We start from the raw sequence: 18,398 nt of genomic DNA, 5'->3' as shown, positions 1-18,398 counted from the left end.
CTCTGGTGAAAATCTGATGAGGTTTATCAAAAGATAGTTGTGGGAAAGACAGGCATGGATTTGGGAAGTAAAGGGATGAGTTTAGAGATGTTAGTTGAGCTGCAGACTTCAATAAAAGCAAATTATTTAAACTCAATAGTGCAGCACAGTGGCGAGCACTGCTGCCTCACAGCACCAGGGATCCAGGTTAAATTCCAGCCTCGGGTCACTGTCTCCCTGTGTATCCAACGGGTGCTCCATTTTCCTCCCACAGTCCAAAGATGTGCAAGTTAGGAATTGGGCATGCTAAATTGCCCCTTAGTTTCAAGGGACTTGCAAAATAAATGCATGGGGTTAAGAGGACAGGGCCTGGGTGGGATTGTTGTCAGTGCAGGCTCAATGGGCCAAGAGTGGGTGAAGAGAAATGGCCTCCTTCTGCACTGTAGAGATTCTATGATATGCCTGAGAATGCTCCATTCAAAAATTACAAATGAGTATATGTGCTTCTTTACAAGTACTGATTCTAAATCTCCACAAGAATTATTTCAGAGGCTGATGCCTCATTCACATACATAGTTACAAAAAAAAATTGATGAAATTCAAGGGGAGTAATATAGATAACAAGCAATAATTGAAGCCACAAGTGGAATCATGAGCTACATTATGATTGGGAAAAGTCACCATCCCACAATTTCTGCCCATAAACTAGATAACAGATTGGGTTTAGTAAAATAAAAGCAAATTACTGCAGATGCTGGAATCTGAAACAAAAACAGAAAATGCCAGAAAATCTCAGCAGATCTGACAGTATACTGTTGAAATTGATATTTGAAAGGTTCCAGTTATCCAACAAAGAGTTACCTCAGTCAGGCAATGAATCAAAGTGGCAATCTGCAAAGCTGTCTGTAAATGCATCACATTATCATGTACAGAAAGCAGCTTACACACTTAAGAAAACCATCTCGGACAGACAGTGACTGCATTAATAAATCAGTATCATGTATCACACACAAGGTTTTTAAATATTAAGTGTATCCTTTAACATAAATAAACATTGGTTCTGCGCTTTTTCTGGTCCTAGGCCTCCAAAAATACTATTCCACATACGCAAACGTATTCAACTCCCCCCCCCCGGATTGTTTGGCCTCTCATCTTGGCAACACACACCTCTTCACAATCCCCCTCCCCAACCCACCTCCAGAGGAAGGTCAGCACTGGCATATACAAGATATGAGAACATACTGAAAGCAAGGGCTTTGAATTTTAAATGGCAGTCGCAGATAAGTGATTAGTCAGCAATCAGCTACAAAAAAAATGTCAGACTGCAACATTTTCACTCAATGAGAGCCTGGCATCCAGCAAGGGCCGAATATAAATGCTAATGTGCAGTCTAGAAGAAGAATAAACCCAATTAAACTACAATATGGTGGGAAAGTCAATTTTTTAACAGGAGGAAAATGGTAAAAGATAACATGTCTTTATTAACAGGGGAGGAAGGGGAGATAGAAGACTCCACAATGCAGATGCTCATTAAATGCCTACTTGTGTGGGCAGCACAAAATTAGTCGAGCTGCCTGAGGGAGAGTTTGAGGAGGGCAGAGGGAAAGTGGATGAAGCCTGGTCCAGCAGCAGCTGACCAGACACAGTGATGGCGCCGGCAGGACACTCCACTGCCCAGGGGGAAGCAGCAGGAGCTGTGTGTGTGTGTGTGGAGGGGGGAATGAGTGTGGAGCTCGCCATCCTCACAATCTCAATATATAAACTGGAAAACACACACACACCCCGCCCTGAGCTGGAGCCTGCCGCAGGTGGGGAATTAACAACACCTCCCCCTAATCCCATCCCCACCGCCTCTGACGCACCAAGAAATTACCACAGCAATTCTTCACAAAATAAAACAAATTAATTTTACAAACTGAAATTGACGAAATCGAATATCGTTATCTTTTCCCACGGTCGGTATTTTCCGACATTTTTGACTCCCCCGCCATCCTTATCCCTTTGGTCTTATTGAATTAATTATTTATTTATTTATTTATTCCCAACCAAATTCTCCATCGAATAGCGACTTCAGATATAAATATAGAATCTCCCCGGGCAGGTGTAAGAAGGTTTGGTTCTCCCGGTGGGTTGGCGTCCGGGCCGTTCACTCACCGCCGCTCCGGGCCTGCTGTTGCCGCTGGCGCCGCTCAGTTGTTGTTGTGCTGCCGGTGCCGCTGTCTCCTCTCCCCCGCTCCTCAATCCCGGCTTCAAACCGCCACCGGTCACGTGCTGAGCGTCAGTGAGTCACCATCCCAGCCATCAGGGGGCGACAGAGATTCCTAGGGGGGGGGAGGAGGGGGGGAGTCAGTGAATCACCATCCCAGCCACCAGGGGGCGACAGAGATTTGCTGGGGAAGTGGCGGGGGAGGGCGGGGGAGGGGAGGAGGATCAGTGAGTCACCATCCCAGCCACCAGGGGGCGACAGAGAGCGCTTGGGCGGAGGGGGGAGGGGCTGAGCGTCAGTGAGTCACCATCCCAGCCACCAAGCGCGACCGAGATTCACTGCGGAGGGGGGAGGAGGGTGGGAGCGGATTGCCAGTGAGTCACCATCCTAGCCACCAGAGGCGACAGAGAGTCAGTGCAGGGAGGGGAAGGAGCTAAGCACCAGTGAGTCTCCATCCCAGCCACTAGGGGCGATAGGGAGTGCTGGGGGGAGGGGGTAGGAACTGCCAATCGGAGAGAAACAGGTTGAGTGATTATGAATAAAGCAATAGATAGGAGGAGGAATTGGTGTAGATAAGTCTCCAGCCCCTGATGGGATATACCCCAGAATACTGAGAGAAGCAAGGTAGGAAAGTGCTGGGTCCTTGAGAGAAATCTTTGTATCCTCACTGGCTACAGGAGATGTCGTGATGTGGAGATGCCGGCGTTGGATTGGGGTAAACACGGTAAGAAGTCTCACAGCACCGGGTTAAAGTCCAACAGGTTTATTTACAAGCCACAAGCTTTCAAAGCGCTACTCATTCATCCAGTGAGTGGGATTTCTGTTCACAAACAGGGTGTATAAAGACACAAACTCAATTTACAAAATAATGGTTGGAATGCAAGTCATGTTGGCAAGTGTGAGGTGGTCCACTTTGGTAGGAAGAATGGTAGGAAGGACTATTACTTACGGGGCGAAAAACTGCAGCAGGCGACGGTGCAGAGGGACCTCGGGGTCCTTGTGCATGAGTTGCAAAAACCCAGCTTGCAGGTGCAGCAGGTGGTCAGGAAGGCGAATGGGATGCTGGCCTTCATAGCGAAGGGGATTGAATATAAAAGTAGGGAGGTCTTGCTGCAGCTGTATAGGGCATTGGTGAGGCCGCAGCTGGAGTACTGTGTGCAGTTTTGGGCGCCGCACCTGCGCAAAGATATTTTGGCCTTGGAGGGAGTGCAGAGGAGGTTTACTAGGCTGATACCGGAGTTGAGGGGGTTGAACTATGAGGAGAGGCTGAATAAACTAGGCTTGTACTCATTGGAGTTTAGAAGAATGAGGGGAGATCTCATTGAGATGTATAAGATGATGGATGGGATGGATAGGATAGAGGTGGAGAGACTCTTCCCACTGAAAAAAGACAGTAGGACTAGGGGGCACAGCCTCAAGATAAAGGGGGGGCGTTTTAGAACGGAGTTGAGGAGGAACTTCTTCACTCAAAGGGTGGTGAATCTCTGGAATTCTCTACCCATTGAAGTGGTGGAGGCTGCCTCGCTAAATATTTTCAAGAAGCGGGTTGATGGGTTTTTGATAAGAGAGGGGATTAAGGGTTATGGGGAGAGGGCCGGAAAGTGGAACTGAGCCACGACAGATCAGCCATGATCTTATTGAATGGCGGGGCAGGCTCGAAGGGCCAGATGGCCTACTCCTGCTCCTATTTCTTATGTTCTTATGAACACTCCCAGCCAGTAGTGTTCTCTTCCTATTGGGAACACTTCAGCAGTCACGGGCATTCAGCCTCTGATCTTCAGGTAAGTGTTCTCCAAGGCGGCATTCACAACACACGACAGTGCAGAGTCGCTGAGCAGAGACTGATAGCCAAGTTGCGCACACATGAGGCCTCAACATGGATCTTGGGTTCGTGTCACACTATCTGTAACCCCCATGACTTGCCTGGACTGGCAAAATCTCACTAACTGTCCTGGCTGGAGACAATATACATCTCTCTAACTTGTGTTTAACCCTCTCTCCACTCACATTGTCTGTACCTTTAAGACTTGATTACCTGTAAAAACTCGCATTCCAACCATTATCTTGTAAATTGAGTTTGTGTCTATATATGCTCTGTTTGTGAAAGCAACTCCCACTCACCTGATGTTGGGGTAGTGCTCTGAAAGCTAGTGGCTTTTGCTACCAAAAGACTTGTTGGACTTTAACCTGGTGTTGTAAGACTTCTCACAGGGGAGATTCCAGAGGATTGGAGAATAGCCAATGTTGTTCCCTTGTTTAAGAAGGGTAGCAAGAATAATCCAGATAATTACAGGCCAGTGAGCCTTACATCAGTGATAGGGAAATTATTGGAAAGGATCCTTCGAGACAGGATTTACACTCACTTGAAAATAAGTGGACATATTAGTGAGAGGCAACATAGTTTTGTGAATGGGAGGTAGTGTCTCATTAACTTGATCGAGTTTTTTATTGATGAGGGTAGGACAGTGGATATTGTCTACATGGACTTCAGTAAGGCCTTTGACAAGGTCCCTCATGGCAGACTGGTACAGAAGATGAAGTCACATGGGATCAGAGGTGAGCTGACAAGATGGATATAGAACTGGCTTGGAAATAGAAGACAGAAAATAGCAGTGGAAGTGTGCATTTCTGAGTGGAGGGCTGTGACAAGTGGTGTTCCTCAGGGATCAGTGCTGGGACCTTTGCTGTTTGTAATATACATAAACAATTTGGAGGAAAAGGTAACTGGTTTGATTAGTAAGTTTGCAGATGACACAAAGGTTGGTGGATTTTCTGATAGCAATGAGGACCATCAGAGGATACAGCAGGATATTTTGATTTGATTTATTATTGTCACATGCATTAGTATACAGTGAAAAGTATTGTTTGTTGCGTGCTGTACAGAGAAGGCATACCGTTCAAAGAGAAGGAAAGGAGCGAGGGCAGAATGTACTGTGACAGTCATAGCTAGGTGTAGAGAAAGATCAACTTAATGCAAGATAGGTCCATTCAAAAGTCTGATGGCAGCAGGGAAGAAGCTGTCCTTGAGTCGGTTAGTACATGACCTCAGACTTTGGTATCTTTTTCCCAATGGAAGACGGTGGAAGAGACTTTGGAGTCCCACTAGTCTGGATGCTAAACATGTCCAACCATCACACAGCAGAGTTATAAAGCCAGCACTGGATATGGTTCAGCAGAGGTAGTGAAAAATAATGTTACAGTATTTTTGTTTTCAGGTTTTGATTCCATCTGATAAAAACAAATTCAAAATCCAATTAATTCCAATTCATGGTTCCCATGAGAGAGACAAACCAGATCCAAGTTGACAAGATGAGGCATTGCATCCCACCTTGGGCTTGTTCTGATACCTTCACCAAAAGGCCAAGATGGCTTTGAAAATTGCACGAGGTGACACCTTGGTTAAATCTCATTGAGCTGTCCTGATCATTGACTCTACCCTAACATGGTTTTGATGTTGATTTGATTTATTATTGTCACATGTATTAATATACAGTGAAAAATATTGTTTCTTACGTGCTGTACAGACTAAGCATGCCGTTCATAGAGAAAGAAATGAGAGGGTGCAGAATGTCGTGTTACAGCTACGGTGTAGAGAAAGATCAACTTAATGCAAAAGTCTGACAGCAGCAGGGAAGAAGCTGTTCTTGAGTCAGTTGGTACGTGACTTCAGATTTTTGTAACCTTTTCATGATGGAAGAAGGCGAAAGAGAGAATGCCTGGGGTGTGTGAGTTCCTTAATTATTCTGGCTGCTTTGTCGAGGCAACGGTAATGTAGACAGTCGATGGATGGGAGACTGGTTTGCGTGATGGAGTGGGCTACATTCACAACCTTTTGTAGTTCCTTGTGGTCTTGGGCAGAGCAGGAGCCCATACCAAGCTGTGATACAACCAGAAAGAACTCTTTCTATGGTGCATCTGTAAAAGTTGATGAGAGTCGTAGCTGACATGCCAAATTTCCTTAGCCTTCTGAGAAAGTAGAGGCGCTGGTGGGCTTTCTTAACTATAGTGTCAGCATGGAGGGAACAGGTTGTTGGTGATCTAGACACCTAAAAACTTGAAACTCTCGACCCTTTCTACATCATTCCCATTGATGTAAACAGGGTCATGTTCTCCTCTACGCCTCCTGAAGTCAATGACAACCTCCTTTGTTTTGTTGACATTGAGGGAAAGTTTATTGTTGCCACACCAGTTCACCAGATTCTCTATCTCATTCCTGTACTCTGTCTCATCATTGTTTGAGATCCGACCCACTATGGTGTTGTCATCAGCAAACTTAAAAATTGCATTTGTGGAGAATTTGGCCGCACAGTCATAGGCGCATAAGGAGTATAGTAGGGAGCTGAGTACACAGTCTTGTGGGGCACCGATGATGAGGTTGGTCATGGAGGAGGTGTTGTTGCCTATCCTTACTGATTGTGGTCTGTGAGTTAGGAAGTTCAGGATCCAGTTGCAGAGGGAGGTGCCAAGGCCCAGGCCATGGAGTTTGGAGATGAGTTTCATGGGAATAATAGTGTTGAAGGCTGAGGTGTAGTCCATAAATAGGAGTCTGACATAGATGTCCTTGTTATCTAGGTGTTCCAGGGTTGAGTGCAGGGAGATGGTGTCTGCTGTGGACCTGTTGTGGCAGTAGGCAAGCTATAGTGGATCCAGGTAGACGGGAGGCTGGAATTGCTTTGTGTCATAGCTAACCATTTGAAGCACTTCGTAATGAGGGATGTCAAAGTGACTGGTCAATAGCCATTAAGGCATGCTGCTTTTTCTCAGGTACCCGGATGTAGATCAGTTGGAGGCTTGGACGAAGAGATGGCAGATGGAATTTAATCCGGACAATTGTGAGGGAATGCATTTTGGAAGGTTTACACAGATAGAAAATATACAGTAAATGGCAGAACGCTTAAGAGTATTGATAGGCAGAAGGATCTGGGTGTACAGGTACACAGGTCACTGAAAGTGGCAACACAGGTGGAGAAGGTAGTCAAGAAGGCATACAGCATGCTTGCCTTCATCGGCCTGGGCATTGAGTTTACAAATTGGCAAGTCATGTTGCAGCTTTATATAACCTTAGTTAGGCCGCACATGGAATATAGTGTTCAATTCTGGTCGCCTCACTACCAGAAGGATGTGGAGGCTTTGGAGAGGGTACAGAAAAGATTTACCAGGATGTTGTCTGGTATGGAGGGCATTAGCTATGAGGAGAGGTTGGAGAAACTTGGTTTGTTCTCACTAAAATGACAGAGGTTGAGAGAAGACCTGATAGAAATCTACAAGATTATGATGGGTATGGACAGAGTGGATAGTCAGAGCTTTTTCCCAGGGTGGAATTGGTTTAAAGTGCGAGGGGTGAGGTTTAAAGGAGATATACGAGGCAAGTTTTTTACACAGAGGGTAGTGGGTGCCTGGAACTCTCTGCAGGGGAGGTAGTGGAAGCAGATATGATAGTGAGTTTTAAGGAGCATCTGGACAAATACATGAATAGGATGGGAATAGAAGGATATGGTCCCGGAAAGGTAGGGGGTTTTAGTTAAGTCGAGCAGCATGGTTGGTGCAGGCTTGGAGGGCCGAAGGGCCTGTTCCTGTGCTGTAATTTTCTTTGTTCTTTGTTAAACCTGTTGGACTTTAACCTGGTGTTTGAGACTTCTTACTGTGCCCACCCCAGTCCAACGCTGGCATTGCCACATCATCTTAAAGTTAAAGTTTATTTATTAGTCACAATGGTATGTTGACCTTCATTGTGAGAGGTTTTGAGTACAGGAACAGGAAGGACGTGTTGCTGTAATTATACAGGGGTTTTGGTGAGGCCACACCTGGAATATTGTGTGCAGTTTTGGTCTCCTTTTCTGAGGAAGGATGTTCTTGCTCTCAAGGGATAGCAGCGAAGGCTCACCAGGCTGATTCCGGGCATGGCGGGACCATGTATGAGGAGAGATTGACTAGGTTAGGACTGTGTTCAGTGGAGTTCAGAAGAATGAGGGGGAATCTCAAAGAAACCTATAAAATTCTAACAGGACCAGACAGGGTAGATGCAAGAAGGATGTTTTTGATTGTGGGGGAGTCCAGAAGCAGGGGTCACAGTCTGAGGATACAGGGTAGATCATTTAGGACAGAGATGAGGAAAAATTTCTTCACCCAGAGAGTGGTCAGAAGTAAATTTACCTTGTATTTATCTTACTTACTTACACATTTTACAACCTGTATATGTCCCCTTTGAACTGAATCAAATGACTTCAAAATTAACCCTGTTGTTGCCTTATGTAAAATTTTTATTCTTACCGCTAGCTTTGACCCCTGCAGTCACTCTGTCTCTTACTCCAATTACAATACAGAACCCCACACAATCTGTTTTTCCAGTACATAAGAAATATGACAGTGATATTAACAAAAGTAAAATATCAAAATTCCTCATTTTCTTGACAATGGCATTATGTCATAGAAATGTAGAAAAAAGGAGCAGGAGGAGGCCATTTGGCCCTTTGAGCCTGTCCTGTCATTCATTATAATCATGGCTGATCATCTAACTCAATAGCCTAATCCCACTTTCGTCCCATATCCTTTGATCCCCTTTGTCTGAATTCACCAACACAGAAAGTAGTTGAGCCAAAACATTGAACGTTTTCAAGAAGCAGTTAGATGTAACACTTCAGACAAAGGGGATCAAAGGATATGGAACGAAAGTGGGATCAGGCTATTGAGTTAGACAATCAGCCATGATTATAATGAATGACAGGACAGGCTCAAAGGGCCAAATGGCCTCCTCCTGCTCCTTTTTTCTACATTTCTATGACATAATGCCATTGTCAAGAAAATGAGGAATTTTGATATTTTACTTTTGTTAATATCACTGTCATATTTCTTATGTACTGGAAAAACAGATTGTGTGGGGTTCTGTATTGTAATTGGAGTAAGAGACAGAGTGACTGCAGGGGTCAAAACTAGCAGTAAGAAGTGGCTTTGATATATTTATGAACGAAGAGGAACTCAATAAAAATGTTACGTAAGGCAACAACAGGATTAATTTTGAAATCATTTGCTTCAGTTCAAAGGGGACATATACAGGTTGTAAAATGCGTAAGTAAGTAAGACAAATATAAGGTAAATTTACTTCTTAAAACATTAGAGCTAAAGTAAAGAAAGGAGTTTAATCAAATCTGGGATAAGACCACTTCTGAAGTGATTGGATGAAACAATAGAGAGATCAAAGGGAAGGAAAACATTTAAGGAAACACTGAAACCTTTGTGATGGGGTAGCTGCTTAGATCTCCCAGAAAACAGTGTGGACAAGGTCAGACCTGGAGAGCCAGGTACTGTCAGCCTCAAAGGACACATCAAGAGAAAAAGGGTAAAATTGCTGGAAGTCTATGGCTTTAAAATGTATTAAGATTGTTGTTACACAGAGAAGGGGAAGGATAGCTCTGAGGTTAAAATTAAGATCTATTGAAACACTTTTGAAGTACTTTTAACTGTGTGAAGCCATTCTTGTGATTAAGTGAAATTTTTTATTTTCTTTATTTTTAAATAAATATCTACTTTCATATAAAATAATCACAATTTGTCAGAAATAAACAAACAGCTGCCTGGAGGCCATTAAAGGATTAAGCAACTCCTAACAGAGCAGTAAAACCTCTCAGATGGTTCTGATGTGTACGATCAAAAACAGATAAATTATAGCTTTTCTTATTAATAATTCCCGCCTTATGTTAGCTTAAAATCAATTACATTTATTACACACACATCAGAATAAATCTCCATCAAGTATTCCAGCTGTGTACACTTCCCGCTGCCTTGGCAAAGCAGCCAGCATAATTAAGGACCCCACGCACCCCGGATATTCTCTCTTCCACCTTCTTCCTTCAGAAAAAAGATACAAAAGTCTGAGGTCACGTACCAACCGACTCAAGGACAGCTTCTTCCCTGCTGCTGTCAGACTTTTGAAGGGACTTATCTCGCATTAAGTTGATCTTTCTCCACACCCTAGCAATGACTGTAACACTACATTCTGCACTCTCTTGTTTCCTTATCTATGAACAGTATGTTTTGTTTGTATAGCACGTAAGAAACAATACTTTCCACTGTATGCTAATACAGGTGACAATAATAAGTCAAATCAAATCAAAGATCCAACCTCATTCTGCCAGTCAGCATAATGATATCTCATTTGTCCATTCCATTCTGGATGCTAACCCCCATCTTAGCCGAACTCATCTCTGGTTGCTAAGTAACAGTGGACGCTCAGCATAGAGGTCAAAGCAAATGTTCCCACCGGCTCATTGTCAAACTGAATAGACAAGTGTTCCTGCATCCAGGATCATATCTATGCTATGTCTAGACAATGGATGCCTCTTCTTAAAGTTTCAATGTGTTTCTTCATAAGAAACTTTCTGATATAAACTCTGCTAACTAAAGGGATCCCAGGCCTTTGGCTCTGAACTTGGAGCCTATACCATCATACTTTGCAGCATTTTTGCTTTTGGATGAAGTGAGCCACACTTAAATCACATTTGAAATACATTTAAAAATAGTAATTACCTGTTTAATCTTGCTGCACAATCGTATGTGTAATCTATCTCCTGTTAGCTGTTGACTTGTTTAAAGAATCATTTAACTCCTGACTAATGTCTTGTCTTTTAAAAGACTGCATTCTGTCTGAAAATCTTACTAGCTGGTTCAAAATCCCCTTCTTCAATAAAGTGTTATGATTTAGCAATGTAGGTCCTCACTGTAAGAAATTTCTGTCTAATAATATAAAGTAATATAAAATCTTAAGAGATGTATTGAATGTTTTAGAACACCTCCTGAAAGAATTTTTCATGTCATCTCACTGGCTGAAAAACACAGGACAGCGTGGGCCTGCTATCTCTGCCAAGGACATGTGTCTAACACAGACCCCGAAACAAGACATTACTCACTCTGATAAGATTGGATTTCATGAACAATATGTAAACCAAGAGAATGAGTAAAGATTAAAACCGGTTCTCAAGAGGGGGAAAGATCATTCCCAACAGGAAAGAGCTTCTCGAAGTGATGCACAGTGGCTTTGACCTAACCTTAACATTTGAGTTGGCACTTTTTGTTCAGAGGATGCTGCTGCAGACAGCCACAGAGATCAGTGTTGCTCTGCTTCTCATAGATCCATAGAATCCTACAGTGCAGAAGGACTGTGCAATCTGGTCCTTCGAGTCTGTGCTGACCACAATCCCACCCAAGCCCTACCCCCACAACTCTATGCATTTGTCCTATCTAGCCCCCCTGACACTAAGGGGTAATTTAGCGTGGCCAATCCACCTAACCTGTTCATTCATCTCCCGAGTAAATTGTTCCAGCATGTCACGGTTATGTGCTTTATTGTGGTTATTAAACTTAAGGATCATATTTAAACTTTGCTTCTTTAAAACGCTTTAGAATCATTTAAGAGCTTGATCCCCTTTTTGGGTATTTTATGACTCCCAGACCAAAATGTTACATCCTGTAGTCGCCAGATAACCTTAAAGATTATGATTATTATGGTGTCTTTAATGATACTTGAAATGTCTTCATTTTGTCAGAACTTCACAAATAATGCCTGTATCTGAGAGATGGGTATGAATGTACACATAAGAAGGAGGAAGAGGCCATTCAGCCCCTCAAGCCTGTTCTGTCATTCAATAAGATCATGGTTAATGTGATAGTAACTCCATACCTGCATTCCAGTTACTCCTGATAACCTATCACCCCCCCCCGCAGCTTGCTGACCAGCAATCTATCCACCTCTACCTTAACAATATTCAAAGACTACTGCCACCACCCTGTTAGGAAGAGAGTTCCAAAAACTCACAATACTCTGAGTGAAAAAGATTCACCTCATCTCCATTTTAAATGGGCGGCATTTAGTGGACGGCATGGTGGTACAGTGGTTAGCACTGCTGCTTCACAGTGCCAGGGACCTGGGTTCAATTCCCAGCTTGGGTCACTATCTGTGTGGAGTCTGCATGTTCTCCCCGTGTCTGCATGGGTTTCCCCTGCGTGCTCTGGTTTCCTCCTGCAGTCTGAAAGACGTGCTGGTTAGGGTGCATTGACCTGGACTGTGGCAACCAGGGGAATTTCACAGTAACTTCATTGCAGTGTTAATATAACTTGTGACTTAATAAAAAAACTTTACTTTAAAAAATGGGTGACTCCTTTATTTTTAAAAACTGACCCCAGGTTCTAGATTCTTCCTCAGGAGAAAACATCCTCTCAACATCCACCCTGTAAAGATGCTTCAGGACCCTAGATTATGATAGATTTAGATAAGATAGACAAAGAGAAGCTGTTCCCATTGGTTGATGCTAGCAGGACTAGGGGATGCAGAGTTATAATTGTGGGTGAGAGATAACAGGGGGCCAATGTGAGGAAGGACTTTTTTACACAGCAGGTGGTAATAACCTGAAACTCGCTGTCCATGATGATGGTGGACCTGGAGACAATAAAACGGTTTCAAATTTTATTGACTGGGCATTCGAGGGAATAAATTTTCAGGAATGTGAGGATGGAGTGAATCATAGAATCCCTACAGTGCCAAAGGAGGCCATTCAGCCCATTGAGTCTGTACTGACCATAATCCTACCCAGGCCCTATTCCCATAACCCTACACATTTACCCTGCTAAACCCCCTGACACTAAGAGACAACTTATCATGGCCAAGTGAACCTAACCCGCACATCTTTGGACTGTGGGAGGAAACCGGAGCACCCGAAGGAAACCTACACAGACACGGGGAGACCATGCAGACTCCACACAGACAGTGACCCGAGGCCGGAATTAAACCAGGAACTCTGGTGCTGTGAGGCAGCAGTGCTAACCACCATGCCCTTCCAAGTGGGGTACTAGAACTGATATCATTCCTCACAGAGAGAATTGGCTTTTTAAAATTAATTTACGGGACGTGAGTGTTGCTGGTTAGAGAACCATTTATTGCCCATCCCTAACTGCCCTTTAGAAGGTGGTGGTGAGCTGTCTGGGACTGTCACTCACAGTGGTGTTACGGAGGGAATGCCAGGACTTTGACCCAGTGACAGTAAGGGAATGGCGATATATTTCTAAGTCAGGATGGTGAGTGGTTTGAAGGAGCCATCTCCAGGCGGTGATGTTCCCAGGCATTTGCTACCCTTTTCCTTCTAGATGATAGTGGTCATAGGTTTGGAAGGTGCTGCCTAAGGAGCCTTGGTGAATTGCTGCAGTGATTCTTGTAGATGGTACACACGGCTGCTGGCATTTGTCAGTGGTGGAAGGAGTAAATGTTCGTGGAAGAGGTAATAATTAAGCAGTCTGCTTTGTCCTGGGTGCTGTCGAACTTCTTGAGTGTTGTTGGAGCTGCACCCATCCAGGCAAGGGGGGAGTATTCCATCACACTCCTGACTTATACCTTGTAGATAATGGATAGACTGGGGAATCAGAAGATGACTTACTCATTGCAGGATTCCTAACCTTTGACTTGCTCTGGTAACCAAAGCTTCTGGTCAATGGTAACCCCCAGGATGTTGATAGTAGGGGGTTCAATGATGGTAATGCCATTGAATGTCAAGGGCTGATGGTTAGATCTTCTCTTGCTGGAGATGATCATTGCCTGGCACTTGTGTAGCACAAATGTTACTTGCCACTTGTCAATCAAAACCTGGATATTGTCCAGGTCTTGCTACATTTGGACATTAACTATTTTAGTATCTGAGGTGTCGCGAATGATACTGAACAGTCATCAGCAAATATCCCCGCTTCTGACCTTATGACAGAAGTAAGGTCATTAATGAAGCACTGAAGGTGGTTGCATCTGGGACACTACCCTCAGGAACTCCTACAGGGATGTCCTACAGGAGTTCTTCAGGGTAGTGTGCAAGGTGCAATCATCTCCAGCGGCTTCATCAATGAGATGATTAACCTCCAGGTTATTGCTGAGTAAGTGCTCATGACCTCTTCCATCGCTTTATTGATGATTGAGAGTAGAGAGGTGAGGCAATAATTGACCTGGTTGGATTTGTCCTGCTTTTTGTGTACAGGACATATCTGGGCAATCTTCCACATTGCTGGGGAGATGCCAGTGTTGTAGCTGTACTGGAAGAGCTTAACTAGGTATCTGTGTCTCACTCAGTATAGAATCTCACCTTTGTATATTTCCTTCTTGCTGTTTCTCCCTGAATCATTGTCTCTGTGCATTTTCCTCTCTCCTCTCCTCTTTGAGGCTTCCAGCAACTACACAAAGCACTCTATAAATGCAAGTCTGTCTTTTCTTCATTTAACTTTGATTAATTAAGTTGCTTACTGGAATGAAAGAGTTGATTATTAAGGAGGAAATGAATAGGAGTTACTTTGGTGGATTACTATGGTTCAATAGTCTGATATAAATCAGAACTTTGGACTGAATATCTATTCTGAGCAGCTCATTAACAGACCTGGATAAGGCCGGAGAAGGGAATTTTGAGGGAATTGTGAAACCAGTTACGGGGAACAGTACAAAGTGAAAGTAGGAAGATTTCCAAAAACGCAGGACTGATGATGCCCTAAAACTCGGTCAATATCAGGACTGGCTTTTACTCCAGACAAGTAAATATACATTTCGTAATAAAGGAATTTTTAAGATAGAAAAATAAGGTCTTGCCAATATAAAATCCAGGTCTATCGTTGAGAAAAGGGTTTAGAAAGGACATGGTGCAGGTTGGCTGCTGGACAAGAGCTCCAACTCCAGTCTGAGGTAATGCATTTTGGAAGGTCTAACAAAGATATACAGTGAATGGGAGAACCCTTAAGAGTATTGATAGGCAGAGGGGTCTGGGCGTACAGGTACACAGGTCACTGAAAGTGGCAACGCAGGTGGAGAAGGTAGTCAAGAAGGCACACGGCATGCTTGCCTTCATCGGCCAGGGTATTGTGTCTAAAAATTGGCAAGTCACGTCGCAGCTTTATAGAACCTTAGTTAGGCCGCACATGGAATATAGTGTTCAATTCTGGTCCCACACTACCAGAAGGATGTGGAGGCTTTGGAGAGGGTACAGAAAAGATTTACCAGGATGTTGCCTGGTCTGGAAGGCATTAGCTATGAGGAGAGGTTGGAGAAACTTGGTTTGTTCTCACTGGAACGACGGAGATTGAGGGGCGACCTGATAGAAGTCTACAAGATTATGAGGGACACAGACAGAGTGGATAGTCAAAAGCTTTCTCCCAGTGTGGAAGAGTCAATTACTACGGTGCATAAGTTTAACATGCGAGGGGAAAGGTTTAAAGGAGATGTATGAGGCAGATTTTTTACACAAAGAGTGGTGGGTGCCTGGAACTCGCTACTGGGGGAGGTAGTGAAAGCAGATCCGGTAGTAGGTTTGAAGGGGCGTCTTGACAAATACATGAATAGGATGGGAATAGAGGGATATGGTCCCCGGAAGGGTAGGGGATTTTAGTTCAGTTGGGCAGCATGGTCAGTTCAGGCTTGGAGGGCTGAAGGGCCTGTTCCTGTGCTGTAATTTTCTTTGTTCTTTGAAGACATGAGGCACTGAAAAGAGAAGAGGAAAAAGAGAAGGAAGAAAGGGGATAATGCATGCCAGTCACTCTGTCCCAGCCTGGACAGGCTTTCACCATTTGTTACAGGTTATATGTCTCCTCCGTCGATTTATGTCTTGTGTCCAAACTGTTGTTTCTTAATAAACTGCTTTAAGAACATAAGGAATAGGAGCAGGAGCAGGCCATCTAGCCCTTCGAGCCTGCCCCGCCATTCAATAAGATCATGGCTGATCTGAAGTGGATCAGTTCCACTTTCCCTCCTGCTCCCCATAGCCCTTAAGTCCCTTATCTATCAGAAATCTACCTACCCGTGACTTAAATATATTTAGCGAGGTAGCCTCCACCACTTCAATGGGCAGTAAATTCCAGAGATTCACCACCCTCTGAGAGAAGAAGTTCCTCCTCAACTCTGTTCTAAACTGCACCCCCCCCCCCCTTATTTTGAGGCTGTGCCCTCTAGTTCTGGTTTCCTTTCTAAGCAGAGAGAATCTCTCTACCTCTACCCTATCTAGCCCCTTCATTATCTTGTAAGTCTCTATAAGATTCCCCCCTCAGCCTTCTAAACTCCAACGAGTACAGGCCCAGTCTATTTAATCTCTCCTCATAAGTTAACCCCCTCATCTCTGGCATCAGCCTAGTGAACCTCCTCTGCACTCCCTCCAAGCCAATATATCCTTTTGCGAATAAAGGGACCAAAACTGCACACAGTACTCCAGCTGCAGCCTCACCAGTGCCCTGTACAGTTGCAGCAAGACCTCCCTGCTTTTATATTCAATCCCTCTCCCTATAAAGGCCAACATTCTATTCGCCTTCTTGATCACCTGCTGTACCTGCAGACTGGGTTTTTGCGATTCATGCACAAGGACCCCCAGGTCTCTCTGCACTGTATCATGCTGCAGTTTTTCGCCCTTTAAATAATAATCCCTCCTACTATTATTTCTTCCAAAGTGGATAACCTCACACTTGCTAACATTATATTCCATCTGCCAGGTCCTCGCCCACTCACTCAGCCTACCCAGATCTCTCTGCAGACTTTCCACACCCTCCACACAATTCACTTTTCCACTCATCTTTGTGTCACCAGCAAATTTTGTTACCCTACACTCAGCCCCCTCCTCCGGATCGTCTATGTTTATGGTAAACAGTTGAGGTCCCAGCACCAATCCCTGCAGCACTCCACTAGTCACCAACTGCCAACTAGAAAAACATCCATTGATTCCAACTCTCTGCTTCCTATGAGACAACCAATCCTCTATCCACGCTAACACCTTACCCCCAACTCCGTGCCCCCTAACCTTCTGCAGCAACCTTTTGTGAGGCACCTTATCAAACGCCTTCTGGAAATCTAAAATCCCCACATCTGCAGGTTACGCTCTGTCTGCCGCACTAGTCCGTCTGTTTAAAATGATATATGATCAAGATCCATGACTCCTGAACAAATTTTACAACCCTTCTTTCTTTCCTTCCTTCTACCCTCCTTTCCCCCTTCGTACCTCTCTCTCTCATCCTTCCCTTAATCATTGAGTCATAGAATTCTTACAGTACAGAAGGAGGCCATTCAGCCCATCAAGTCTGCACCAACTCTCTGATCCTACCCCATAACCCCACAAAAGCACCATGACTAATCCCTCTAATCTACATATCTTTGGACACGAAGGAACAATTTAGCATGGTCAATCCACCTAACCTGCACATTTTTGGAGTGTGGAAGGAAATCAGAGCACCCAGAGAAAACCCGCGCAGACACGGGAGAACGTGCAAAGTTCGCACAGACAGTGACCCAAGGCCAGAATTGAACCCAGGTCCCTGGCACTCTGAGGCAACATTGCTAACCACAGTGCCACTGTCCCATCCACGTTGTTCGTAGCATGGTGACCAGAATTGGACACAATATTTCACATGAGGCCTAATCAACTTTTTACATAACTGTAACATATATTGCCAACTTTTATACTCGATGCCCCATCTGATTAAGGCAAGCATGCCAGATGCTTTCTTCATCACCTTTTCCACCTGTGCTAACATTTTTAAGGATCTGTGGACCAGTACTCCCAGATCTCTCTGTGTGTCTATGTTCTTGATGGTTCTGCCATTTATTTTATAGTTCCACCTGAATTAGATCTCCCAAAATGCATCACCTCACATTTGTCTGGATTAAATTCCATATGCCATTTCTCCACCCAATTTTCCAGCCTACTTATGTCCTGCTATATTATTTTTATTGAAAAAAGTTTATTTATTTATTAGTCACAAGTAGGATTACATTCACACTGCAATGAAGTTACTGTGAAAATCCTCTAGTTGCTACACTCTGGCACCTGTTCGGGTACACTGACGAAGAATTTAGCATCTTTTTGGACTGTGGGAGGAAACCAGAGCACTGGGAAGAAACCCATGCAAACATGGGGAGAATGTGCAATCTCCGCACAGACAGTGACCCAAGCCAGGAATCGAACCCGGTCCCTGGTGCTGTGAGGCAGCAGTGCTAACCACTGTGCCACCGTGCTGCAAGATATGTTTGCATTTGGAATATTTCTGAATGAGTCCTTCTTACAAATGATATTGCACAGGAATCACAGGACTGTTACGGTGAAGAAGGAAGCCATTTGGCCCATTGCTACTGCACTGGCTCTCCAAATGAACATCATGGCTTAATGCCATTCCTCTACTTTTTTTCCATACTCCTGCACATTGTTTCTATTTAAGAAATCATCTA

The 18,398-nt window shown here is 44.1% G+C and overlaps 2 protein-coding genes across 2 annotated transcripts in view; one reads left to right on the top strand and one right to left on the bottom strand.

Moving 5' to 3' along the window:
• LOC145359234 (protein lifeguard 1-like) overlaps positions 1-2,236 on the bottom strand; it is a 60,664-nt gene extending 58,428 nt beyond the window's left edge. Inside the window, exon 1 of the mRNA XM_080213733.1 lies at positions 2,134-2,236. The gene's annotated coding sequence lies outside the window, so the exon portion shown is untranslated. The remainder of the gene's footprint in view (positions 1-2,133) is intronic.
• Positions 2,237-4,962: 2,726 nt separating this feature from the next.
• The window catches only part of parp10 (poly(ADP-ribose) polymerase family member 10), a 65,091-nt gene continuing 51,655 nt past the window's right edge, over positions 4,963-18,398 (top strand). Inside the window, exon 1 of the mRNA XM_080213722.1 lies at positions 4,963-5,363. The gene's annotated coding sequence lies outside the window, so the exon portion shown is untranslated. The remainder of the gene's footprint in view (positions 5,364-18,398) is intronic.

Source organism: Carcharhinus amblyrhynchos, chromosome 2 (genome assembly GCF_965287045.1).
Source record: "Carcharhinus amblyrhynchos chromosome 2, sCarAmb.v2.hapA, whole genome shotgun sequence".
Taxonomy (NCBI): Eukaryota; Metazoa; Chordata; class Chondrichthyes; order Carcharhiniformes; family Carcharhinidae; genus Carcharhinus; species Carcharhinus amblyrhynchos.
This window is presented reverse-complemented; position numbering and strand designations above follow the sequence as displayed.